A 27,723-nucleotide genomic window follows, 5' to 3' on the forward strand; every position below is an offset into this window, starting at 1 on the left:
TGGGGCTGAACTAGAAATGAGCTCCGTTTCACATGTGTGGGTGGTGATCAGGGACAGTCTCAATTTTGGGGTCTTTTTCTTATATAGGCTCCTATTACCCCTCACCCCCGTCCCGATTTTTCACACTTGCTGTCTGGTCACTCTAGGGTGTGCACATGTGTGGGTCCCAGCTGCTCCCTGTCCCCCCCCTCATTAAAGCAGGTGTGCAGGGTTACTGCCCTGGGAACTGCAGGGCACCAGTGGATGTGGGGCTGGCTGCAGATAGGGGCGTGGGGCAGGGCTAGCTGGAGGCAGGGAGTGACACGGGCTGGCTGTGGGCAGGTGATGCAGACGGGCGGGCTGCGGGTGGCTGTGGGCAGGGGGTGGCTGCGGGCGGCTGTGGGAAGGGAGTGGCTGCAGGCAGGGGGAGGCTGTGGCAGGGGCTGCAGGCAGAGGCTGGCTGTGGGCAGAGGGCTGGGGCTGGCTGCGGGTGGCTGTGGGCAGAGGGCGGCTGTGGGCAGGGGCTGGCTGTGGCAGGGGCAGGGGTGGCTGGGGGCTGGGAGTGGCTGGGGCTGGCAGGGGCTGGGGCAGGGGCTGGCTGGGGGCAGGGGCAGGGGCTGGCTGGGGGTGGCTGTGGGCAGGGTTGGCTGGGGCAGGGGCAGGGCTGGCTGGGGGCTGGGGTGGCTGCGGGTGGCTGGGGGCAGGGGCTGGCTGCGGGTGGGGCAGGGGTGGCTGGGGCTGGCAGGGGTGGGGCAGGGGCTGGGGCTGGGGCAGGGGCTGGCTGGGGGCAGGGGCAGAGGCTGGCTGGGGGTGGCTGTGGGCAGGGGTGGCTGGGGCTGGCTGGGGGCAGGGGTGGCTGGGGCTGGCTGGGGGCAGGGGTGGGGCAGGGGCTGGCTGGGGGCAGGGGCAGGCTGGCTGGGGTGGCTGTGGGCAGGGGCAGGGGCTGGCTGGGGGTGGCTGTGGGCAGGGTTGGCTGGGGCTGGCTGGGGGCAGGGGTGGCTGGGCAGGGCTGGCTGGGGCAGGGGCTGGCTGGGGCAGGGGCTGGCTGGGGGGTAGCTGTGGGCAGGGGTTGGCTGGGGCTGGCTGGGGGCAGGGGTGGCTGGGGCTGGCTGGGGGCAGGGGTGGGGCAGGGGCTGGCTGGGGGCAGGGGTGGGGCAGGGGCGGCTGGGGTGGCTGGGGCAGGGGCAGGGGCTGGGGGCAGGGGCTGGCTGGGGGTGGCTGTGGGCAGGGGTTGGCTGGGGCAGGGGCAGGGGCTGGCTGGGGGTAGCTGTGGGCAGGGGTTGGCAGGGTCTGGCTAGGGGCAGAGGGCAGGGGGTGGGGCTGGCTGGGGGCTCGCTGTGGCAGGGAAGGCGGGGAGGGCTGGCTGCGGGTGGCTGGGGCAGGGGCTGGCTGCGGGTGGGGCAGGGGCTGGCTGGGGGCAGCTGGGGCAGGGGCAGGGGGCTGGCAGGGGCAGGGGCAGGGGGGTGGCTGCAGGTGGCTGGGGGCAGGGGCTGGCTGCGGGTGGGGGAGGGGGTGGCAGGGAAGGCGGGGGAGGGGGTGGCTGGGGAGGGGCTGGGGCAGGGACGGCGGGGGAGGGGTGCAGGCGGGGGGAGCGGGGGAGGGGTGCAGATACTCACACGGGGGGGGGGGCTGGGAGCAGCCGGGGACTCACCAGGCAGCAGCAGGAGCCCCAGGGCCAGAGGTCCGAGGAGCAGGAGCAGCAACAGGGCCAGGCGGCAGCTCACGTGGCTCTCGCAGCGCAGCGCAGCGCCCCCCGGCGGCCGGGAGGAGGAGTTACAGGCTTCCCAGGCAGAGCCCATCAAAGCTTCCCTCGCAGGGAAACTAGTTAACAAGCGGTTCTAAAACCGCTTCTAAATTTAACAACGCGTTCGCCGGTGCGAACCGGCTCCAGCTCACCCCTGGATACAATGTGCTTTGCAGGGTACTTGTGCCTAGGGAAGCCCACTGTGGCTCACCAGCCTCGGAACATTCTAGAGAAAGCCAGGGGGAGGGGGTGAGCTCAGCCTGTGGCATGGAGCACTATGAGCATGTGATAAACATGGGTTTGTTTAACTGTGATTGGTTAGAGCTTCCTGTTCTATAACTTGTTCTATAAGTGCCATGTGCTATACACTAGCTAGGGGAGGGGCTCCTGGCTGGAGGGACTCTGCCTGATTCTTTGTCCCAGGGGCTCTCCTTGTGCACATATTCAATAAAGCCTTGTTGAATTGAATCGCATCCAATTGAAGTCCCTTGATTCTACCCAGCATCGGACTCACTGGGAACCACAAAATCCCACCAGTCTCTTGGCGCAGCGAGCAGGGTGAGAAATATCCTTCTGGATCACGACCTACAATCAAATTAGAGGGTGAGTTTGTTCATTTTTATTTGGTTGTGTGTCTCTGACCTGACTGGTGACTCTCATACCTTTTGTGGTAAGCAAGTCTTGGTGCTGGGGAATTCAAGGAGTTTGTTGCAGTCTTAAGATATTGCACTTAGTGTGGGGGCTAGTTAAGCTGTAAGTTCCTCTGACTAAGGGTATGGCTACACTTACGGTTTGCAGCGCTGGTCATCCAGCTGTGCAGGGCCAGCGCTGGTGTGTGGCCACATTTGCAGCACTGTTGGGAGTGGTGCATTATGGGCAGCTATCCCAGCATTCAAGTGGCCGCAACGTGCTTTTCAAAAGAGGGGGGTGGAGTGGGGTCTAGTGTGACAGGGAGCGGGGGGAGAGAGAGAGGGGATTTTTGGAGCCAACACTGTGTGTTTAGCTTCCTGCCTTGAAAAATCAGAACATGTTTCCAACCCCTTAGTCTTAACTCTTAATTGCAAACAGGCTGCAGCCAACACGACTCCCCGCAGTTTCATTCACTGCCTGCCTGCCTCTCATCTGATTGGTTACAGCCAGGTACAGATGATCACAGCAAACAGGAGCTCTGTTTGTTTTTTAGATAAGCAGCAGCGGCAACGGAGCTCCGCGTGGAGCTCGTTCATAACAAAACAAAGAGAGTAATTTATAAAAGCATTCTGGGATACATCCTTATACCCTGGAGGCCAATCACAGCGCTGGTGTGTGGCCACACTTGATGACTAGCGCTGCAGCACCAGCGCTGCAATCCTTATTCCCCATGCCGAGTGAGGTGTACGGCCAGCGCTGCAGCCAGGGAGTTGCAGCGCTGGAAGTGCCCTGCAGGTGTGGCCACTTACTAATTGCAGCGCTGGTGGAGGCTTTCCAGTGCTGCAACTCGCCAGTGTAGCCATACCCTAAGTGCTGTTGAAGTGGGAAATCAAAGAGGCTGTAAGGAGCAATAGTTAGTGTAGGGGCAGGTAGATCCCTAAGTACCTCTAGCGAATGTGTTGGCTGGCCCCGATCTCCCAATTGGACATTGTAATTGTGCAGATCAAATAAATCGGAAAAAAGATTAATCTGCTGATTGGTCATTTTAGTCTGGGGTGTTTGATTTGAATACATTGTTATTAGTCTGTAAACAGAATTGTGTTTAAAAATTTGGAGATTGGAGGATATTTAGGTTAAAAAAAGGGAAAGATGAAGGGATATAATAATCCACAATATGAAGAGTGTATGATTAGTGTTTTTATAACTTGTAGCAGTAAGTTTATTAGTTTTCTGGTGAAAATATTTTGGCTGTATGATTGAAATAAAGAAGGACAAAATGGCTGGTATGTGTTCAATTGTTGATTATAAACTGCTGGTTAGAAAGAGTGATGTGCTAAAAGGAAGGGTGGGAGAGTTAGAAGCAGAGGTGGGAAAACTGCAAGCAGAAGCAAAAAAGTATAAAGAAGCAGACTTGCAGGGAAAGAAATCTTGTCCCTCAGCACCTTTGGACCCTACATGTGTAACATGGGGATATCAGTCTAGTTTCATGGCTCCGGTGAGAGTGCCCACTGTCCCTAATCCTAACCCAGGGGAAGGGGGCCCTGCTACTGTTAGTCGCCTAGAGCACACTCCTATAAGTCCCTCTGACTTGCGGAGCATGTTAAAAGAATTGTCATCTTTGCAGCTTAATAACCCAAACCTACCCTTCTGGGAAAAGGTACAGGAGTGGATGGTAGAGGGAGGCTTACGTGCTTTTGATGATCACATAGTGTTTTCAGCCTTGGACATTAGCAATGGCTTTTGGTCTATTCCTGGGCACCCTGACAGTCAGTTTTGGTTTGCATTCACTGTTAAAGGGAAGCAATATACCTTCACTCGCCTCAGCCAGGGTTTCTATAACTCACCTACTTTGTTTCATAGAGTGTTAGCTGATGTGCTGGCAAAGCTGCCAGACGTGGCTTCTTGTGTTGTACAGTATGTTAATGATCTTCTTGTCTCCTCACCAGATGGCCAAACGCACATGAAAGGCTTAGAAGTGATCCTGCAGCACTTGGCAGACAGTGGGGTAAATGTAATGCTAGAAAGGCTCAGATCGCAAAGGAGGAAGTATCCTATCTGGGGTATCTCATATCCAAGGGGTACAAGTGTTTAACTGTTGACCGCATTGAGGCTATTAATGCATGCCCACGACCAATTACGGTCAGGGGAGTTAGGAAAGAGTTGGGGCTATTTAATTTCTGCCGAACTCAAATCCCAAATTATTCAAGGATTGTCCAGCCCCTTAAAAATCTCCTGACGGGTGCTGGTGGACCACATGATGAAATTGAATGGACATTTGAATGTGAACAGGCATTTACCACATTGAAACAGAGGCTAAGTACTGCCCTAGGGTTGGGACTTCCTAATCCATTAATGCCTTTTACATTGTACACGCATGTCAGAGAGGGACATATGACAGCAGTGTTCATGCAAAAACATGGGGACAAACAGTGCCCAGTAGCACACTACTCTTCTAAACTAGATGCTGTCTCTCAAGCAATGCCACCGTGCCTCCAGGCGGTGGAAGGAGCTTCTATGGCCCTCAATCAAGCCTCACCACTAATCGGTGTGCAGGATGTAATTATTGTCGTGCCTCACGCTGTCCTTGCTATTTTATCAGGAAAGAAATCTTCGGCAGTCCAGGTGGCAAGATGGACTCGATGGGAAACGATTATTTTGATTGTAAATATTATTATGTATTATTTCATTCTGTTCTCAAAATCATAGTTAATTATTGATAAAGTTAATTATTGCTCCTAATAAATACAAGGAAGTGGTGTTAGTGGGGTCTAAGAATTGTTCTTACCCCAAAACCAAATGGGGGAGCTGAAGGGGATGCTTGTGTTCATTTTGGATACAATGTGCTTTGCAGGGTACTTGTGCCTAGGGAAGCCCACTGTGGCTCACCAGCCTCGGAACATTCTAGAGAAAGCCAGGGGGAGGGGGTGAGCTCAGCATGTGGCATGGCGCACTATGAGCATGTGATAAACAAACCCCTATATGGGTTTGTTTAACTGTGATTGGTTAGAGCTTCATGTTCTGTAAGTTGTTCTATAACTTGTTCTATAAGTGCCATGTGCTATACACTAGCTAGGGGAGGGGCTCCTGGCTGGAGGGACTCTGCCCGATTCTTTGTCCCAGGGGCTCTCCTTGTGCACATATTGAATAAAGCCTTGTTGAATTGAATCACATGGAATCGAAGTCCCTTGATTCTACCCAGCATCAGACTCACTGGGAACCACAAAATCCCAACACAGGGTAAGCAGATTCATATAGCCCAGAGAACCCCCTCTAGCCTTAGGTTCACAGTTACAGCAAACAGAGGTCAAATCCTCTCAGCCAAAAGGAACATTTACAAGCTGAGAAAACAAAAATAAGACTAACACGCCTTGCCTGGCTATTACTTACAAGTTTGAAACATGAGAGACTGATGCAGTGGGGTGTTGTGGGACGGATGGGTCTCTTCTTTTGGGAGACGTGTAACAATTTCTGTAGAAGAGCAGTTCTCCAGCCTACTTAGTGTCCCTCTCCTGTCTAGCCAGGGGCGGCTCTAGGAATTGCGCTGCCCCAAGCAGGGCGGCGCACTGCAGGGGGCGCTCTGGCGGACACCGGTCCCGCGGCTCCGGTGGACCTCCTGCAGACATGCCTGCAGAGGGTCCGCTGGTCCCGCGGCTCCGGTGGACCTCCCGCAGGCATGCCTGCGGATGCTCCACGAGAGCCGCGGGACCAGCGGACCCTCCGCAGTCATGCCTGTGGGAGGTCCATCGGAGCCATCTGCCGCCCTCCCGCAGCACGCCACCCCAAGCATGCGCTTGGCGCGCTGGGGTCTGGAGCCGGCCCTGTGTCTAGCGATTCAGACACTCACAGGGGCTCACACGACACCCGCTCAAATGTTACACTGCAGTGTGGAACGCAGATCTCACAAGTCAGATCAATGCAGGCAGCAACGCACAAGCATCCGAAAGACTCCGAACACTAACCGCTTTCTTATCGTTCAAACTAGATAAGTTCTTGGAGGACAGGTCCATCAATGGCTATTAGCCAGGCTGGGCAGGGATGGTGTCCCCGGCCTCTGTTTGCCAGAAGCTGGGAATGGGCGGCAGGGGATGGATCACTTGGTGATTCCCTGTTCTGTTCATTTCCTCTGAGGCACCTGGCATTGGCCACTATCAGAAGACAGGATACTGGGCTAGATAGACCTTTGGTCTGACCCAGTCTGGCCGTTCTTATACCTATTTTATCAATTGTAACCCACAAGTGAGCCAGACAGATTCCAGCTCTGTAACTGTCAGTGCCCAGCTGGGACACGGGGACCTGGCATGAGCTGGCACCTGGCCTGCCAGCCAGGACCGGCTCCAGACCCCAGCGTGCCAAGTGCGCGTGTGGGGCGGCATTTTGCCTGAAGGGCGGCAGGCGGCTCCGGCGGACCTTCCGCAGGCATGACTGTGGAGGGTCCGTTGGTCCCGCGGCTCGGGTGGACCTCCCGCAGGCATGGGACCAGTGGACCCTCCGCAGGCACGTCTGCAAGAGGTCCCCCGGAGCCGCGGGACCAGCGACTGGCAGCGCGCCCCTGCGGCGTGCTGCCCTCTTTGGGGTGGCGGCATTTCCAGAGCCGCCCCTGCTTCCAGCATCAGAGCCCCAGACCTGGACCGGGAGTCCATTACGCTAGGTGCTGTACAAACACAGATGAAAGACATGGTCCTTGCCCCAGGGAGCTTGCAGCCTGGTACCCAGCATTTGAAGTGCCAGCACCCTGTGGATGCCTGCTAGAGGAACGCTAATTCCCCCCATTGCTCCCTCAGGGACACCGCCTGGGAGGAAGACGGCGCGTTCAGCGACCAGTATCACAGACACAGCTGCTGTGATGCCGGCTGCTGCCTGTACGTGGGCGGCAGAGAGCAATCCGCAGACGACGGGTAGGCAGTTAACCTCCCAGGGCTTTGCCCCGGGCGCATTGTCCATGCTGTGCCGGGGAGGGGGTGGGGTTGGATTCAGTCTAGGTCCCGCCCCTTGCTGGCCATTGGCAGCTCAGCCGTAGCCCAGCAGGCGTTGCACGGCAATGGCCGGCTATTGGCGGATGGGGTGTGCCGGCCCGCTGGCGTGAAGGGAGGCGGGTGCCTTTGTTCTGGTCTTTGCCATCTCATTGCAGGGAGGAGCCGGGGCTGCAGCCCAGATCCTCAGATGTATTTAGGCTCCTAACAGCCACTGAAACCCAAGGGAGTTAGGAGCCTGGGGAACCTCAGAGGATCTGGGCCACCATCCCACCTTCGCTCGGGCCGTTCCCGGCCCTCCAGCTGGGAGGTGCCGACACCGACCTCTTTGCTTTCCCAGCCCGTGGCAGCTGCTGCTGTGCAGCTCGTGTGGCTCCCAGGGGACCCACCGCTGCTCCTCGCTGGGGACAACCAGGGGCCTGTGGGAGTGTGAGGACTGCGCGGAGCCCGCAGGGGCGGGTAAGGCGCCTCTGGAACGGAAGGAAGTGCTGGGCCCTGGGTTTGTCTGGTGGGAGCTCAGGGCTGACGACTGTGGCCGTTTCCCTCGCTGGGCATCGGGGAGGAGAAGGCGCTGTGCTGGGAGGGCCTGGCCCAAGGCCCATTGCAGTCGAGGAGAGTCCGTCACTGGCCTTGGGATCGGGGCCGGCGAGATTCCTGGCTGAACGCTGGATCCTAAGGGCTAAATCCTGGGCCGGCCCTGAGCCGCCTCCCCCGTGGGGGGCTCTGTAACCCCTGGGAGCGTGGGACTGGCCCCAGGCCCACCAACAGGGGTGGTAGGGAATTGCCCAGGGCCCGGGGCCCTGGGATGGGGGCGGTGAACCCGGGTTTGGGAGGCCGCCTCGGCCCAGACCCCCTTCGGCCGGAGGCCCCTCTTTACCCGCCAGCGCCCCCCCCCCCCGGCGTGGCAGCCAGCCCCCCGTACACACCCCCAGGCCGCCCGAGTGCCGCCAGCCCCGGAACGCCGGGAGGGAGGGTGAGTGGGAGACGCGCCCCACCCCCCTCCCCGGAGCACAGGCCGGCCCCCATTAGCCCCCAGCCTGTGGGGGAAGAGCCCCCAGCAGCGCAGCCCAGGAAGCAGGAAGGGGCCTGAGTGTGGGCAGGGCCACACAAGGCTGTTTGGGGAGGTCCATCCTCCCCCTGCCGTTGAGACCCACCGCCCATGGCCCTGGGCCCTTTGAAATGGCGTGGGGGGGCCGCAGGGCTCCCAGGCGTGCACTGGGCGGTGCCGGCTGCGGCGAAGGCAGCCGGGCGGCACGGGGACGCCCTGGCCGAGCCGGAAGAACACGCCCAGCAGCGCAGCCGGCAGCACCGCCCAAAACCTCAGCCGTCCCTTTCTAGGGGCCCATTGGCTGTTCTGTCGATTGCTGTCGGCCAGCCTGGAGGTGGCGTGTGCACAGACCTGGGCACACACGTGCCCGGCCGCCCGCCTGAGGGGTCCAGTTAGAAACGTGGCCATGGGGAGTGGGCAGCGCTGGGCCGGATCACCCCGCTCCCCGAGGGGAGACAGCCCAGCACCACACCCATGAGGAACAGCTCCTGCCCTGCTCTGTCGGGGCGGGGTTAGCACCTCCATGGGACAGTCCCCGCAGGTCATGGGCGCCTGTGGGACACGGGGGGCACCTGCCTTGGGCTCTGCGCCCCCACTGCCACAGAAGCCTGTCTTCAGCGCCCCTTTACAGGGGTTTGTGGGAAGATAGCGCTGCACGGGGGAGGGGCAAACCCCATGCACAGAGGTGCCTGCCCCTGTGGAGAAGTGGGGGGTATGAGTGACCCCATGTTGGCCAGAAAGTGCCACCCAGGTCCCCAATCCACGGCTCTGCTCCCCTGGAGAGACTGACTGGCAGAGCAGCAGACTCTGAGAGCCCCATCGCTGCCTCTCCGCAGCATTGCCGCCACTGGCCAGCCATCGGGCGTTTGCCACGCTGCGGCTCAGCTCAGCTCCTCCAGCACAGGGCCACTAGCTGCCCACTGGCCTCTCCTGCCCTAGTGCCGGGCACTGCTGCCTTTCCTGGGCTCCGCTGGGGACTGCACGGCGGTGATGGTCACCCATCTGCCTCTGATTCCAGCATCCCGCCAGCTCTCCGCCCCGGGGAGACCAGCCACCAGCCAGGCTGCGTGTGGAACCAGGGGCAGCTCCGGTGCATCTGCCAGAGGCAGGAGGCCAGGACCCACCACACTCACCCCGAGAGCCAGACTTTCCCGTCCCCGGAAGTGAAGACCCTTCGCTGCCCCGGTCCCTGGCTCTGCTACCTACAGGTCTGTGAGCCCGTCATTCTCTGGTGGTTTATTGCAATGCAACCCCCCCTCCCCCACCAGCGCTCACCTCTCCCACCTCTGCCGTCCGGGCTCTCCCTGGCACCCACCGGCTCACCTGCTTTGGCAGAAGGCGGCTGTACAGCTGCCAAGGCGTGGATGTCCCTCGAGAGACAGGGCAGCTCCTGAGAGCGCGCCCTGCATTCCCTGCTGGCTGGAGCTCACTGTCTCAGGCGGGATCTCAGTTCTCTGCCCATGGCTCCAGCTCTCCTTCCGCTCTCTCTCCTCCCTGGGGCTCCCCAGCACTCCCAGCTTGGCCCCCGCTGCTGCTGTGGTGTCCTGCCGTTTATCCCCTGCGCTGTGTCACTGGGGGAGGTGAAAGAGATGGGCCCCGACGCTGGACAATACACATCCCTATAGAACCCTGTGAACTCGCTCGGGATGGTTAATGTTGCCACTGGTGTCTGAGCGGGAGAGCAAGTCACAATGTGGCACTTCCCCGCGGTTCAGAGGTTCCCTCGATGCCACGCCCTGCTGTGGCACCCTTAGTGCAGGGACGAGAGCCCTGGGCACAACTGGCTCAGGCACCCAGCCAAGACTTTCCAAAGTGCCCAGCAATTTTGGGTCCCTCGATTTTTGGGCCCCAACTCGACACAGTTTAAATCGACACACGATTTTCAGAGGGTGAGAATAAGCACTGAAAATAAGACCTCTTGCATGTGTCTGAAGATGGGCCCTCAAAATCACTCGTCACTGTAGGAAATCTTGACCATCTCCTCAGCTGCAGGCACAGCCTGCCTCACCTAACCCCCAGCACTGTTCTTTGCTCACGGTCCCATCATCGCTGATGCCTCCACGCATTATTTCTGCCATTACCTTACTCGAAATCAAAGCTAGATTTTCCAGGAGGGACTTTAAGGATCTCTCATTACTGTATTTGAAGAGTGGCAGCTCATTTGCTTCTATCTTGGGCCTCGTCTACACAGGAAAATTAATCTGGATCCAGTAAAGGTGTGAATTAAAACTGGATTAGTTAAACTGGATTAATCCCCTATGTTCACACTGTAATTTGGAATAAAATTGGCCTTAATTCAAGTTTAATTCAATTCACATCCTGATCCAGTAAATCTCCCCCTGCAGACAAGCTCTAGGACTTCACTTCCCCTCTGGCTTTTCAAAGCCACGTGCCATTGGGTTGATAAAGTCAGTAGCTTACCTCTAAACATGCCGGGATGCCCCAGCCAGACATGCTGATTCGTATGTAATCCAGCTTCCCCACGGTTCCTCTCACTGGCCTTTTGCCAGTGGTTGGTTAACGCAACCCAGTCCCAGTGGCGGTTTTCAAGGGTTCGGGACGTCCTTTTCAAATCTTTGGGGCTGAAGAGCGGCCCGGCGGCGTTAGCTTCCCGTGGGTTGCTACTGGACTAACGGATGGGCTGTTGTGTGTTACAGAAATGTCCCCTGGAGCTCTCACAGCGTGAGCGACGCCAGCAGGAGTGAGAACGGCGTTGCCCGCTCAGGTGATCCCCTCGGTGTGCCGCAGACCCCCCCGGGAGCACCAGTGGAGCTGTCTGATTTATGGCTGCTAATTAGGGGCTGGATTGGGGGGAGGGAGAGGAGGAGGCTGCCAGGAACGATGGCTTAGGGCAGCAGATTGTTCGGCTAGAGGCACATGGACCAAGCAGACAGCCCCCAGCCAGCGTGGGGAAGGGACCGGGTCCTGGCTGTACCCGCTGGTCTGCAGAGGGGCAGGGTGGGCAGCTGGGTGGTGCAGGGAGCGTGCTGCGTGCCAGGCTGCTTGGGAGGGGTTTGCTTCCAGCGTCACAATCATCACAGCCCCGACGCAGCGCAGGGCCCAGATGGCAGGACCCAGCCTGTGGCAATGGAGAAATGAATCTCAGCCTAAGCCTAAGGTGCTTGGGCAACAGGTGCAAGGCACCAATACAGTGGCGCCAGCGCCCTCTAGTGACTGCACGTGTAAATACAGCACGTCTGCGGGCACTGCTGCCTCCCAGGTGCAATGACCTCTGACACCAATGGTACAAATTCTTTCCGGGCCTGCTGCCTTTGTGGTCCTTATGCAGACGTCACCAGAGGGTCTATTCGTTACAAACCCAGTGTCACAGCACGGGCAGCTCATGATTTTGGTGTTTTTGCTTAAAGCCCCAGCTCCCAGACTCCTGTGCTCCCAGGGGACTCCCGGCTTTCGTTTTTCTTTGAAGCGTGACCCCTCGAGGTTCAAACACCAGAAGGTCGGCGCTCTAGCCTGGGACACAGGAGTCTGGCTTCAGGCCCCGCACTGCCGCAGGCTCCCTGTGTGACCTAACTTCCACTGAGTCTGAGCACCTTTGAGCTTCTGGGCCTTAGTCTCTCTCAGCCTCATCTCCCCAGCTGCCCGGTGGGGATAACAGCCCTGCCTCACGAGGTGCTGACTGGGGGTTGCCCAAACACTACGGGGATGGGAGACTGGGGTAACTTTAAGAAAAAAAGCTCAGGGTTGTGAAGTCAGGCTGACTAGTGGTCCTGGAATGCCTGGGCTGAGCAATGCTGTGGTCACAGCCCCATCTACTGCTAAGGTTAAAAAACCCTGTCTGGGCACCTCTGCAAACTGTTACCCCTACAGCTAATCTCTGTCCCGCTGCCTGGCGGGACCCAGGAGCGTGCGTACCAACCCCAGGGCACAAACCCCACACTGGCTGTGAGTTCTACACTTAGATTTCACCAACCAATCATCCAGTGCAAACTCCTCAGGTACTAAAAGAGCCTAACCACGGAGGCACAGCCAGTCCCTGTGGGTACTCTGATCTGTCTCGCCACCCAGGGGAGCTACAACTCTGGTACATGGTCCCTTACACCAAGAGTCACGGCAAGATTCAGGTTAGTCCCCGTCCCAAAGGACCAGTCACTTACCCCAGGTCAATGGCACCTTAAATCTCACACCAAAGACAATGTTTGTAGACAATCCTACAATAAACTCGATAGGGATTTATTAACAGGAAAAAGAAACTAGAGCGGTATTGACATGGTTAAAGCAGGTGAACATACACACACAAATGAGTTACAATCTTAAGTTTCAGAAGGTAACATAAGTCTATAATTAACAAGCTCTATGTGTCTTTTAAGACTAAGCAACTGGGGATCTCTTGCTTATGCCTAACAAACCTTGCCCCCTCCTCCCAGACTCCAAGCAGCACAAAGATAATCAGTGCCTCCTTGTTAGGGTTTTATCCCCTCCTCTCACGTGCGCTGAGCTGCAAACTCAAGGGATGTGAGAATCCAATTGCAGGATGCATCTTCATTGGGGAGCAGAGCAACAAAGTCTTTTGTCCTTTTTAACGTTCCACAATCGTCCATCTGGTGTCGATGGGCCTGTCCTGCTAAGCAGGACGTTGCAGATCCGTATGTCACACTAGTTAATCTCTCTCTCCAGTCGGGTGATTTATACAATTACAGAGGCTTACAATATAACTGCCCAAATACTACTTTGCCAGATAGTATACAGAGATTTACATTAGATTAAAGCTGCAGCAACTCACATGCATTTAATGCAGTCTAAACGCTAAACACATTCTTATAATTCAAATACCTATTTTAACAACACTAATACACAAGGGAGTAAGACTGTTTCCAGCTCTGTATTTGGCAGTGTTCAGCGGAGACAGGGACCTTGGCATGAGCGGGCACCTGCTCTGCCAGCGTCACAGTCTCACGCGGCACCTGCCGAGAGCAGCAGGCTCCCAAGAGAAGCCAGAGCTGGGATGAGAAAACATGTGCAGGGCCGTAGCAGACATGGCCTGCCCCCCTCAGCCTTGTCTGCAAATGGAATCCCCTGGGGAAGCAGATAACGCTGGGTGAGAACGCTCCCTGGGGGGTTCGCTGCAATCTCTCTCTTTTCTTTCACAGCACCAGTGCTGGGTAGAGCTGTGGACCCCCGGGGTTTCCCTGCCGCTGCTCCGCTCCGTAACATCCCAGCCCTGCCGGAGCAAGGGGCTGCCCCCCAGAACACACAGAATGGATACAAATTGCTATTTTGCCGGAAGACCAGCTCCCCAGGGATTTCATGGCTGTTGGGCATTGTAGGTCTGTGCAGTCCATAGCAGCAGAGAAACCCCCACGGAAAATTAGATCCGAGTACAGTTTTGTTCTGAGACGTGTCTGTCAATGCTGCACAGCTCAGTGCCCTGCGTGGATCCGCGGCACGGCTGCGAGGCGTCTAAAACCCTGTTGTACTGCCTGTTACAGAGCCAAGGTGCCCATAGGAGGGGAGCTGGGGTCTTGTGTATCCTTCACCAAATTCGCACTTGAGTGATGACAGTGGGGTGTCCAAGGGGGGTAACTAGGCCATCACCTGATGACAGTGGGGTACCTACAGGTGATGTTAGATTGCAGGCCTGCAGCAATGGGTATGTTACCTCCAGGAATGGTAAAGTTAAACAGGAAACCTCCCATTAAGAAACCCAGGACATTCAGAGCAAAGATTAATCTGTAGAGCTGCTCAGGAAATGGCAACAACGTAGACAAAGTTTTTTTTTGTTTTCTTTGATGTTTTCAGGGGCTTTTGTTGAAAAACAGGAACTCCCAAACCCCCAAAATGTTGAGCTCTCAGTTGCTGGAAACCCAAAATTTTGTTTTTTGGCAAACCCCTCTCCCCAACTGCCCCCCCAAAATAATCTTGCAATGGAAAATGTTGGAGCAGCGTTGGTAACCTGAAAGGGAGGAAGTTGATAGTTTCTGTAACCAAACTCTGTTCCTGTCGCAGGTCAGGGCTGAGCTGCACCTCTCTCAGGGCTTGTCCACAGGGCGAGTTAGTGCACAGCAAGCCAGGGGGTGAAGCTGTCGCATGCGAACTTGCTGCGCACGAACGTACCAGGGAGACAAAACGTCCGTCTCTCCGGGGCTCCCTTCCCAGCGATGAGCCGGCGCCGGCACTTCTGTGCGAGGGAATCTCGCCTTCCACCCCACTGTGACCCTGGCTCCCCAGCCCACAGCACCATTGTTCCCCTCAGCAGCTCCAGCAGGTTCGGCCCCGTCTATAGACTCCCCTGGGAAGCTGCCAGCAGCTGATAAACACAGCGACACCCAACAGCTGCGTCACAGCCAAGGATTAGTTCTGCACAGGAACATGGCAAACGGGAAGCGAAGGGCACAGGCGGCAGGTCATATGGGCTCGAGGTGCCCAAGCACCAGGAATATTCAGGGCTGGGGGCCTTGCTCCAGCAATATTTGGAGCTGGGTCTCTCCCCTGGCCCTGCCTGGATCGGGCCCCGGCCCCCGCGGGTCTCCCCCCGCCCCGCTAATTCCCTGCCTGAAAGAAAGCGGCGCCTGCCTCTCCCGGGCCTGCTTGTGCTGCCGGTGTAGCACATTCCTATGCAGAGCGGCTCCCGGCAGAACTGCTGTCTGCTGCCCCAGGATCCTAGCACCCCCCATCCCCTAATGGCGAGGCAGGCTGCCCTTACCCTGCCCTTCCGCCCTAGCCCTGAGCCTCTCCAACGCCCCAAACCCCTCAGCCCCAGCCAGAGCCCTCATCCCCCTGCACCCTAATCCTCTGCTCCAGCCCTGAGCCCCTCCTGCATCCTGAACCCCTCATCCTCAGCCCCAACCCTCATCCCCCCGCACCCTAATCCTCTGCTCCAGCCCTGAGCCCCCCTGCATCATGAACCCATCATCCTCAGCCCCAACCCTCATCCCCATCCCCCCTCCCCCTGAGCCCCCTCCTGCATCATGAACCCCTCATCCTCACCCCCAACCCTCATCCCCCTGCACTCCCTCCTATCCTGCCCCCTCCCAGAGCATGCAGCCCCTCCCCTTCCGACACACCCCTTCCCACCCCCAAACTCCCTTCCAGAGTCTGCACCCCTCACCCACTCCTACACCCCCACCCCCAGCCAAGAGCCTGCACCCAAACTCCATCCCAAAGCCTGCACGCCTCACCCCCTCCTGCACCCCAGACCTTCCCCCCAAACTCCCTCCCACAGCCTTAGGCAGGTGGGGGTGGGGTTTGGGGGGGGTCAGAGTTGGGGGGTGGGTTCTGGGCACCACCAAAATTTCTATGAACTTGCCACCCATGGCAAAGGGGTTCAAGTGGCAAAAGGTCTCCCCCTCCCCCTCCCAGCACACACACTGTCTGATCTACGTTTAGAATTTCTCTCCAGAATTAGCTAGGCCGTCCCTGCGACGCGCCCTGGTCCCCCTGCTCTTCTGGGGCAGCTGACAGGCTCTTTCTCTGCAGACCCTGCTTCTCTGGGAGCTGCAGGGAGCGTCTCTGAAACCAGCCAGGCCCTTTGGGCTGCATCCACCCACTGCCCCACTTCTTGCCACAAGCCACCAGCACGTGGTGTCCAGTTTGGATGGAGCCCACACGTCCCAGGCCTTGGCCCCTGTCCTGTGTGTTACGCACTGGGGCTGGGGCTGTCTAGAGCCCTGACGCCAGTTCCCGCAGAACAAAGCCACCGAGGACTGAGTTAACCCTTTGCAGCCTGGGGCAGGCGGCACGATTGCAATCAGAGAGACAATTCCTGAAAAAAATCCCCATGTCTCCTCTGTTCTTCACAGTCCCACAGACCCTTCTGTGCCTGCAGCGTGTCACAAAGGGGCACCAGACACCGTGTCTCTGACAGCTGGCGTGGTGCGTTGATACCACGCTAAGGTTAGCTTTTCCCCGTGCTCTGATTTCAGCACATGGCATGTGTGGTTTGCATACAGGAAGACACGAGCTCTGTCTGCTGGAGTCCCCAGCACAGCTGGCCCCAGGCCTGGCTGGCGTCTAGGCACCAGTGCAGTATAAATGCGACGTGATAATAACAGCCTGGCATATGGAATTATGGGGCCTGATCCTGGAAGGGTCCCGAGTGCCGTTAAGTGACCTCAGCACGTCCCAGGATCGGGCCCCTAGTGAAGACTGGAGAATAGTTGCCTTCAGCGTGACTGCTTTGCTTCAGAGCGCCAGGGAGAGTTCAGAGGGGGCTCAGCGTTTGCCTTCTGCCTTCCGTGGTCCTCCTGCTTCAATGAGATTCTTGTGGCACAAGATGTAAAGCTCCTTTTCCGCTGCTGCCGTCTGCCCTTAACAAAGGACCCAGCGATGCTGTAGGAACGGGGATGTGGTCAGCTACTGCTGGGTCTGCCCCGCAGTCTGGATGCAAACCGTACCAACGACCTCCCCTGTGAACAGAGAGAGCTGTGAGCCAGGTTCCCTTGAGAAATGCAACGTCACACACAGCCGCTGATGGCGGCCGGCAGCCATGCGGCCAGGGCAGTTACTGTGAGCGAAGGCGCTTGTCCCGAAAATGCCTCCTCTTTGGAGTGGAACCGGTTCTCTTGAACGCAGGAGGCTGACAGAGCTGCCCGGGCCCAGGCACGGTGCTGTGGGGCTGCTGCTATGGGCACTTGCCTCCCCCAGCTTTGACACACACCTCGATCCGGACCTGCAACATCCTGTGCTAGTGCAATCTGTGGCCTCCCCATGCAGCCCAGTCAATACACCAGGATCTTGGCCTGCCGTGCTCCCAGCTACCCCAGCACAGCTCCCAGCCGCTCTGCCAATGCACTGCTGCCCTAGGCTGGAGTATCCCCTGCCAGTCCTGTTCTGCTCCCTGCCCCAGCTCTGCCAAAGCACCTGCCTGCAGGGCCCAGTCCCTGCTCGCCCAGCGCTGTGGATGGGCAGAAACAGATATTGCCATTAGCCAACAGCGCCACCTAGCGCCAGCTGCCCCTTAGTAACTGTCCGGCCAAACCTCCTTCATTCGGGAAGCGACGATTGTTTGGTTATTTGCTCATTTGCAAACAACCCAGGGCTGCCCAGAGGACTCAGGGGGCCTGGGGCAAAGCAATTTCAGGGGCCCCTTCCATAAAAAAAGTTGCAATACTATAGAATACTGTATTCCATGGGGGCCCCTGTGGGGCCCGGGGCAAATTGCCCCACTTGCCCGCCCCCCCCACCACGGCAGCCCTGAAACAACCCCTGCTCCCTCCCCCAGTGGGGTGACCAGATGTCCCGATTTTATAGGGACAGTCCTGATTGTGGGGTCTTTTTCTTATGTAGGCTCCTATTACCCCCCACCCCCATCCTGGTTTTTCACATTTGCTGTCTGGTCACCCTATCCCCCAGCAAGTTGCACACATGATAAAGATAGGTGAGAACCAGGGCCGGCTCCAGGGATTTTGCCGCCCCAAGCAGCCCCCCACCCCCACCACCAAAAGCCACAATTGCGATCTGCGGCATTTCAGCGGGAGGTCCTTCGCTCCGATCAGGAGTGAGGGACCCTCCGCTGAATTGCCACCGAATAGCTGGACCTGCCGCCCCGCTCCAGAGTGGCTGCCCCAAGCACCTGCTTGCTAAGCTGGTGCCTGTAGCCGGCCCTGGTGAGAACACCATATCCCGCAATGCACGCTGCTCCTTTAGCTTGATATAGGAATGCTCCACAGCATTTTTAGTATGATCTTAGCCCTGCGAGTCCTCACTACAGCCTCTGCTACTAAAACTCTGTTCCCAAGCGGGAGGGTTGGTGGAGATGAAAAACTGGGTCTGAGAATCATCAGGCTTGTGGAATAAGGGCAAGCGATGGTTTTGGTCACCTGCTACGTCGATCACACGGATATTTACCTCCTGGCCGGATGGGGGCAAGCGGCACCCTGAGTAGGTCACTTCGGAAGCATTGGGTTGACGTTGTTTCTGGAACACAGTGGTCTTTATGGCAGTAGTAGTGGCTCCCGGCTGGGAGGAAGAGAAAGGGAATGAATACTAACACCTCGCTGTGATATGGCACGTTTCAGCCCCAGATCGCTAAGCGCTTTATCGTGGAGATCAGAATCCCCTTTGTACAAACAGGGAAACTAAGGCACACAGCAGTGAAGTGACTTGCCCAAAGTCACACAGCTGGCTAGTGCCAGGACTAGAACCCAGGTCTCCTGCAGCTTAGCCCAGGGCTGTATCCACTAGGTCACACTGCCTCCAACAGGGCATAGTGCCCTCGATAACAATGGATAGCTGCATGGAACTGAACATATCAAAAGAACATATCAGGACCGGCTCTCGGTTTTTTGCCGCCCCAAGCAAAAAAAATTTTGGCTGCCCCCTGTCCCAGCCCTGGGCTCCCCCACGCATCCCCGTGCTGCCACAGCCCTGGGCTCTCCCACCCACACCCCCTGCCGCCCCAGCGCTGGGCTTCCCCATTTCCCCCTACCTGTGTCCTCCCACACACACCTCCTGCCACCCCAGCCCTGGGCTCTTCCCTCCCCCCCCCCACCCACCATCCGCGGCAGCCCGGGGTCACTGGTAACTCGCTCCCAGGGCGGGTCATTCAGCAGGAATTTTGGATCTGCACAAAACACTGACAGGATTGGTTCCCAGATGGTTACAGAGCTGCAGTAAAGGGGAACAATTTTCAGCTGGTGTGATTGGAGGATATCTGGATGCATATTATAAGACTCTCCTCCATAAAAGAGGAAAAGTTGAGCTGCCTTTATTATTCTTTTGTTCCACTCTTTCTTTCTATGGGGAATTTGCCAATGCAATATCACTGTCTTCCTTTTAAACAAACAAACAAACAAACAAAAGTCAATGGCTGTTGAAAATAGCAATTCCAGTCCTGATAACCACTGGGAAGCATTTCTTGCTCAATTTTATCCTACTTTTTCTACAGCAAGTTACAGTGGATCAGTATATTTGATTTGGGAGAAATGAAGTAAGAGCTGCCCAAACTGAGCGGGAGCACTCCTTATTTTTGTGGTTTTCAAATGTGGTGGGCTGGTGGTGGGGTGGGGGCGGGGCTGTGGGCGCCGTGGGGGAGCATGGCAGGATGTATGCAGCAGCGTGTCTGGAGCTGCATGGAGCCAGACACGCTGGTCTGAGTGGCACGGTAAGGGGACTGGGGGCTTGGAGAGGGGGTAAGAGGTTCTGGGGGCAGTCAAGGGACAGGGAGCAGGGGTTGGATGGGGCAGAGGTTCGGGGCGCAGTCAGCAGGCAGGAGGGGAGTTAGATGGGTAAGAGGTGCGGGGGAGCAGTCAGGGGACAGGCAGCAGTTGGACAGGCATGGGAGTCCCAGGGGTGTGTCAGGGGACAGGTAGGGGGTGGGGTACTGGGGGGCAGTTAGGGGCAGAGGTCCTGGGAGGGGGCGATCAGGGAGCGGGGGGGGGAGTTGGATGGGTTGGGGTTTCTGTGGGGGGCAGTCCGAGGGAGTGGATGGTGCAGGGTGGGGCGTCCCTCCCCCTGGAGTGTCCTGTTCTGTGAATGTTCAAATCTGGTCTCCCTGCCATCCACAGCACTCGCAGCACGCTGCCGCATGAGGTCCCCCTCCTTCCTTTCCAGTTGGTAGTGGCCAAGGGAATGCTGGGAATTGTAGTTCTTTCCCTGCTCCAGGGCTGGCTCTATAGGCAGGGAACTAACCAAAGAACTACAGCACCCAGGGCCCCCTGTTGGTTCTCAGCTCCCATGCCGCCCCTGCAAATGGGCTGCCCCAAGCAGGTGCTTGCTTTGCTGGTGCCTAGAGCCGCCCCTGGTTTTTTACCAGAAATATGGAGCCTTCCTCACCCCCGCTCAACCTACACACACACACACACTTTTCTCCCCTTCCTTCCCTCTTTTTATTCTTCTTCTTTTAAAATGTTTTTTTTAAATCTAAACCAAGGACAAACATTTTTTAAAAAAAGCCAGAGCCACAGAGATCAGGCCATGGGGGTAAGAAAGCTGTCCCGAGTTTTAGGGGGCATGTTGCTAACTCTTTTAGTGAAACGGTTTGTAGACAGCCTGGCTGTGTACGTTGTTATGCTTTAGCATGGGCAAGTGTTTATTATTTGAAAACATTTTTCCATTTTATGAGGTATTATCTCCCCCCATCTTACGATCTATTAACAAAAAGAAGCTAAAAGATACATTGTAGCAAGGACTGCAAAGGAATAGTTACAGTATTGTTCATTATTACCTTGTCTAAGCGCCTAGAGAATGTATTTTCTTTTGTTTTTATAAAACACTTTTATGCAAACTGTAACCCTGAAATCAGAGGGACTATGATTAAGTCCCAGTGCAGAGGGCCTTGGGGTGGAAAATGAAAAGGTACAGCCGAAGCGGAAGATGGTACAACTTAAGAGGGGTTCTGGGGCTGCTTTGCAATGGTGCATAGGGAGCCTATAACCCTCATGCACAAACACCAGTTAGAGGGTTGTTTTGGGAATAAAATAGGCCGTGGTGTAAAATAAAATGTCAGTTGAAAATAACTGTGTAAAGTGTGTTTTCATGGAGTTCCAGGGATGTGGGGTTTGTCAAAAGGGCGGTAGGTTGCCCCCGTAGTATACGCGCAGTTATCTTACAGTTTGTCAACAACAACAACAAAAGGTGTACGAAAGGCCTCTTCCTCTAACAAAGGCCCAACCACCTCACCCAGCCCTGGTGTTTGTGCATGAGGGTTATAGGCTCCCTATGCACCCATTGCAAAGCAGCCCCAGAACCCCTCTTAAATCATACCATCTTCCGCTTCGGCTGTACCTTTTCATCTTCCACCGCAAGGCCCTCTTCATTGGGACTTAATCATAACCCCTCTGATTTCAACAATGGCTCAGGCCTCTCATCCACTGTTTCATATTATTTAATGCTGTACATCACCTAGGGTTACAGTTTGCATAAAACTCTTTTATAAAAACAAAACAAAATACATTCTCCAGGCGCTTAGACAAGGTAATAATCAGCAATATTGTAACTATTCCTTTGCAGTCCTTGCTACAATGTATCTTTTAGCTTGTTTTTGTTAATAGATCGTAAGATGGGGGGAGAGAATACCTCATAAAATGGAAAAGTGTTTTCAAATAATAAACGCTTGCCCATGCTAAAGCATAACAACGTACACAGCCAGGCTGCCTACAAAACCGTTTCACTAAAAGAGTTAGCAACATGCCCCCTAAAACTCGGGACAGCTTTCTTACCCCAGGGCCTGATCTCTGTGGCTCTGGCTTTTTTTAAAAAAGTTTGTCCTTGGTTTAGATTTTAAAAAACATTTTAAAAAAAGAAGAAAAAAAAGAGGGAAGTAGGGGGAGAAAAGTGTGTGTGTGTGTGTAGGTAGCGCAGGGGTGAGGAAGGCTCCATATTTCTGGTAAAAAAAACCATGGGGCAGCTCTAGGCACCAGCAAAGCAAGCACCTGCTTGGGGCAGCCCATTTGCAGGGGCGGCATGGGAGCTGAGAACCAACAGGGGGCCCTGGGAGCTGTAGTTCCTTGGTTAGCTCCCTGCCTATAGAGCCAGCCCTGGAGCAGGGAAAGAACTACATTTCCCAGCATTCCCTTGGCCACTACCAACTGGAAAGGAAGGAGGGGACCTCATGCGGCAGCGTGCTGCGAGTGCTGTGGATGGCAGGGAGACCAGATTTGAACATTCACAAAACAGGACACTCCAGGGGGAGGGACGCCCCACCCTGCACCATCCACTCCCTCGGACTGCCCCCCACAGAAACCCCAACCCATCCAACTCCCCCCCACTCCCTGATCACCCCCTCCCAGGACCCCTGCCCCTAACTGCCCCCCAGGACCCCACCCCCTACCTGTCCCCTGACACACCCCTGGGACTCCCATGCCTATCCAACCGCTCCCTGTCCCTTGACTGCCCCCCGAACCTCTGCCCCATCCAACCTCCCCTGCTCCCTGTCCCTTGACTGCCCCCCCCGGAACTCCCTACCCCTTCTCCAACCCCACAGCCCCCTTACCGTGCCACTCAGACCAGTTTGTCTGGCTCCGCGCAGCTCCAGACACGCTGCTGCATACATCCTGCCGTGCTCCCCCACGGAGCCCACAGCCCCACCCCCATCCCAGCACCTGCCCTCCAGATTTGAACACCTCAAAATTCAGGACTGCTCCAGCTCAGTTTGGGCAGCTCTTACTTCATTTCTCCCAAATCAAATATACTGATCCACTGTAACTTGCTGTAGAAAAAGTAGGATAAAATGGAGCAAGAAATGCTTCCCAGTGGTTATCAGGACTGGAATTGCTATTTTCAACAGCCATTGACTTTTGTTTGTTTGTTTAAAAGGAAGACAGTGATATTGCATTGGCAAATTCCCCATAGAAAGAAAGAGTGGAACAAAAGAATAATAAAGGCAGCTCAACTTTTCCTCATTTATGGAGGACAGTCTTATAATATGCATCCAGATATCCTCCAATCACACCAGCTGAAAATTGATCCACTTTACTGCAGCTCTGTAACCATATGGGAACCAATCCTGTCAGTGTTTTGTGCACATCCAAAATTCCTGCTGAATGACCCGCCCTGGGAGCGAGTTACCAGTGACCCAGGGCTGCGGCAGAGGGAGGTGTGTCTGTGGGGCACTGGTGGGGGGGAAAGGTGGAGCCCAGGTCTGGGGCGGCAGCAGGGTGGGGGGAGGACACTAGTGGGGGGGGGAAGGGGAAGCCCAGCACTGGGGCAGCAGGGGGTGTGGGTGGGAGAGCCCAGGGCTGTGCCAACAGAGGGGTGCAGGGGGGAGCCCAGGGCTGAGATGGGGGGCAGCCAAAATTTTTTTTGCTTGGGGCGGCAAAAAACCTAGAGCCGGTCCTGTAAAAAACAGCTAACTTTTTTTACAGAAGCTATTCTTTCTTGTGTTTTTTGTATAAATCCAAACTTTAAAAAGCAATATTGGGGTTTTTTTAATTAAAATACATGTGTAAACGCCCCTCAGTTGCCAGTTTCCATAGTCTTACCCAGTTGTTGTTTTGGTATTTTAAAAAAACTATTTTAAAAGAACAGGCTAGTATCTTAAGCCTTATTAGTTCACTAAACTTCCACAAAATATCCCTAAGATGGGCCTTGTTTTGGTACAGCTCAGGCAATACTGCTTTTTCAAAATAAACTTTAAAAAAAACAAAATGCTTCAAATATATGGGGAGGAAAAGAAACTTCTCTCTAATCCACTGGATTACAAAATAAGGGGGATATAAACTGGCTCTTACTAAGGTTCTGTGGCTTTCACTCTGGCGTGTTTTCTGCGTGCTCTCCTTTTTTAATTAAAACACGCATGTAAAAATGTTAAAGAGCTCTGTATTCATATAGCCTTGTCTTTTAAAGTGTTTATTCCTCTACAAAACTTGATAACTTTCACTTGTATGTGTTAAAAGCAGGCAAAGAAGCAGCCTTCTTATCTCTGACCTACTGCTTTACAGAGGCTGTTGTTGCTGACAGCTGCTTTGCTGCAAAAGCCTGCTGTCCTTACTAAAAAAAATGACCAGTGCTAGTCTAAACCGAGGGAAAAATGTTTATAAACGGGCTTTCTGTGTTTTTAAGCCTGGGTTGTTTCTGCGGACTTGCATGTTATTGAAACCCCTATGCCTAAGGGGCTAAATGAAGGTTATGGGTCTTCAAATAGGCTGGTCTTTTCAAGTGTTTATTCCTTTACAAGCCTTTCCTCCCTCTTTTGTTAAAAAACGGGTAAAGAGGCAATCTTTTTATCTCTGATCTACTGGATTACAAAATAAGGGGAATATAAACTGTCACTAAAAACCTGGGGTTTTAAACCTAGGGTGCTTCTGCATATTTATTTATTACAACACCTACAAAAGGGATGTGTCTTAGGTTTGTCTTTTCAAAGTAACTTTAACTTGTGTTTGTTAAAAAGGTTGGGAAAGAAGCAGCCTTCTTATCTCTGATCCACTGACTCACAGAGGCTACTTTGCTAACAGGAGCTTTGCTTCTTTGTCTTTCTAATCCACTGGTTTACAAAATGAGGGGTGTATGAACTGTCTGTTACTAAAAACCTGGGGTTTTAAACCTAAGGTGTTTCTGCCTGTTCTTTTTCATTGAAACACTTATGCCAAGGGGGTTAAATAAAAAAAAAGTGTCTTCCTTTAGGCATGTCTTTGCAAGTGCTTATTCCCTTGAAAGCCTTTCACCTCTCTTTGGTAAAAAGTGGGGGAAGAAGCAATCTTCTTTCTAATTCAATGGTTTACAAAATAAGGGGTTTATAAACTGTCTGTTACTAAAAACCTGGGGTTTTAAGCCTAGGTTGCTTCTACCTGCTCTTTTTTTATTACACCACCTACAGAAGGGATGTGTCTTAGGTTTGTCTTTTCAAGTCATTCTCCCTTTGCAAAACTTAATGTAACTTTAACCTGTGTTTGTTAAAAATGTTGGGAAAGAAGCAGCCTTCTTATCTCTGATCCACTGACTCACAGAGGCTGCTTTGCTAACAGGGGCTTTGCTGCAGCTTCACATTGTGCTTACTAAAAAATAACACGTGTTAGTCTAAAACCTAGGGAAAAAACTGTTTAAAACGGTGTGTTACTAAAAGCTTATGGTTTTAACTTCTATAAACACTCCTCTGTAAAAGGGCTACATGGTGGGAAAATGCAGGGGGGGGGTCCGTTTCTTTAGATAAGAATAAAACAGTTAAAGGGGAGGGGGAAAGGTGGGAGTTGGCTCTTGTTTAAAATCTTGGGACTCTAGGATTGGTTCAGGAAAATGAATTCTATGACGCTGCTGTAAAACCACCTCTGACTGGGCCGATCCAAAGGTGGTGATAACGAGTCTGAGAGGGTCTGAACCAGAAGAGTTGCCTCATTCTATAGAAAGATTGAAAAGGTGGGAATTCTCGCTCTCTTTCTGATTCCACCATGTGCTCTCTAGCTTTGCCCTTTGCAGAGGGAGCTCTCTTTCTTGCCCTCTTCTTTCTTTTAACCTCTCCCTTTTTTTCTTAACCTACCCTGATACTGAATGCTTTTCTAGTTACTGTCTTACCCTGTGCTCAGCAAACGGGCTCTGCCTGCTTCTCTCTCTCTCATTCTGATTTCACCATGTGCTCTATCTTTGCTCTTTGCACAGAGGGCTCTCTTTTCTTCTCCTGTTCTTTCTTTTAACCTCTCTCTTTTTTTTTAACCTACACTGGTATTGAATAGTTTAAATGCTTTTTTTATTCACTTTTTTACCCTGTGCTTACCAAACAGGCTCTGCCTTTCCCTTTTTAAACCTAGTTTTCAATATTATTTAATTTTTTCTTAACCCACCCTGACATTTCATACACCTTTTACATTTATCTCCAAATTTTCTATTCTCCAAACTCAGCCTTTACCATCATCTCTCCTTACTCAAACTCACTAAAAATCTCTCTTCTTTCAAACTAAAACAAAAATCCTTCTATTCTGTCATAACCAGCCTCTTTTCTTCAATAACTTACCTCTCTTCTTTCAAATTTCCTTTTTTTCCACTAAACCTCACTCACTTTCTTTTTAACTCTTCACACTCTTCCTTCAACCTTTTTCTCTCCATGTACCCAAGCACAAACAAACACAACACTTCCCCTAGTCAAACACACACACACACACATTTTTTTCAAAATGGCCGATGGCGCCACACTCTGGTGCCAACGGAAACGGGGTGGGAAGGTGGGACATGAGCCCTAAAAGGGGCGTGGAAACCTGTCAAAATTGCATGGTGATGAATACTAGCGAGTTAATTACTACCTGCTACCTCTCCTGCCAAGGGGCGTGAAGCTGCATTAATGAATGTTGGTGAAAGCCTTTCGTCCCCTCAGCTGAAGGGCGGGCGGGCGGCTGTGGCGTGTGGTGCACGGTGGGGAATGTTTTCCCTGCTCTACAGCTGGGATCTGAGCATGTCAAAGCTGCCTAGCAGATTTTTATGTCCCTCTCGCTCAATTGAGCACCTGACCGAGCTGGGCCAGGCGCTGAGGAGGACACGGGCCCTTTGCCTGGACTAAGACACGGGCTGGGGTTAAGGTCAGGTGGATCTAATGTGGCTCAGCTCAACCTGCTCCTAGTGAAGATGCAGGTCAGAGCTTTAGCTCCATTGTGGCTGGTGGAGTTGTGGTGTGGCCAGAAGCCAAGGCCGGACCTGGGACAGGTGAATCCAGCCCACGGGTGGGGTGCAGAGGAAACGGGTGGGGGAAGAGGAGCGGAGTTGTGGGGAGGGAGGAAGGGCGTTTGGGGGTGAGAGCAGGACAGGAGCTGGGCTCTGTGGCACAGTGAAGGGGAGAGGGGGATTTGGGGACTGGGGTGGAGGTGGGCTGGAGGGAGGGGCAGGTAGTGAGAGCCAGATGGGCTCCTAGAGGAGGAGGGGTTTGGCTGTGGGGGGAGGCTGAGGACGTTGATTGTGTGGTGGGGAGAAGGGAGGGAGGGGTTATGGCAGGGGAGGGAATGAGGTGAATTCTGTAGGGTGGGGATGGGCTGGGTCCATCCAGTCACCACCCACACCCCCCTTCCACCCATCCAGCCCCATGTCCCCCACCCACACCCCCATTCCACCCATCCAGCCCCCTGACCCCACCCATCCCCTTCCACCCATCCAGCCCCCTGACCCCCACCCACAGCCCCCTTCCTCCCATCCAGCCCCCTGAACCCCACCCCCACCCTCTTCCTCCCATCCAGCCCCTGAACCCCACCCATCACCCCTTCCTCCCATCCAGCCCCTGAACCCCACCCACACCCCTTCCTCCCATCCAGCCCCTGAACCCCACCCACACCCCCTTCCACCCATCCAGCCCCTGACCCCCACCCACACACCCCTTCCACCCATCCAGCCCCTGACCCCACCCCCACCCCTTCCACCCATCCAGCCCCTGAACCCCACCCACACCCCCTTCCACCCATCCAGCCCTCCTCCTTCCTCCCATCCAGCCCCTGACCCCACCCACACCCCTTCCTCCCATCCAGCCCCTGAACCCCACCCATCCCCTTCCTCCCATCCAGCCCCTGACCCCACCCACACCCCTTCCACCCATCCAGCCCCTGAACCCCACCCATCCCCTTCCACCCATCCAGCCCCTGACCCCACCCACACCCCCTTCCACCCATCCAGCCCCTGAACCCCACCCACACCCCTTCCACCCATCCAGCCCCCAGAACCCCACCCACACCCCCTTCCACCCATCCAGCCCCCTGAACCCCACCCACACCCCCTTCCTCCCATCCAGCCCCTGAACCCCACCCACACCCCCTTCCTCCCATCCAGCCCTCTGAACCCCACCCATCACCCATTCCTCCCATCCAGCCCCTGGACCCCACCCACACCCCTTCCTCCCATCCAGCCCCTGAACCCCATCCATCCCCTTCCTCCCATCCAGCCCCTGAACCCCACCCACACCCCCTTCCACCCATCCAGCCCCCTGAACCCCACCCACACCCCTCATCCTCCCATCCAGCCCCAGGACCCCACCCACCCCCTTCCTCCCA

At 55.1% G+C, this 27,723-nt stretch overlaps 1 protein-coding gene and 2 long non-coding RNA genes across 3 annotated transcripts in view; 2 read left to right on the top strand and 1 right to left on the bottom strand.

Moving 5' to 3' along the window:
• LOC120404011 (maestro heat-like repeat-containing protein family member 7) overlaps window positions 1–27,723 on the bottom strand; it is a 134,375-nt gene that overhangs the window by 31,137 nt on the left and 75,515 nt on the right. The gene's annotated exons all lie outside the window — the stretch shown is intronic.
• LOC120404279 lies at window positions 3,751–4,993 on the top strand. The gene is made up of 3 exons (XR_005597905.1): window positions 3,751–3,848; window positions 4,300–4,358; window positions 4,953–4,993. It is a non-coding gene; the product is annotated as an uncharacterized LOC120404279 (long non-coding RNA).
• On the top strand, window positions 9,395–13,898 carry LOC120404277. Its single transcript, XR_005597903.1, has 3 exons — window positions 9,395–9,579; window positions 11,029–11,096; window positions 13,480–13,898. It is a non-coding gene; the product is annotated as an uncharacterized LOC120404277 (long non-coding RNA).

This window comes from Mauremys reevesii, linkage group 4, assembly GCF_016161935.1.
Source record: "Mauremys reevesii isolate NIE-2019 linkage group 4, ASM1616193v1, whole genome shotgun sequence".
Classification (NCBI taxonomy): Eukaryota; Metazoa; Chordata; order Testudines; family Geoemydidae; genus Mauremys; species Mauremys reevesii.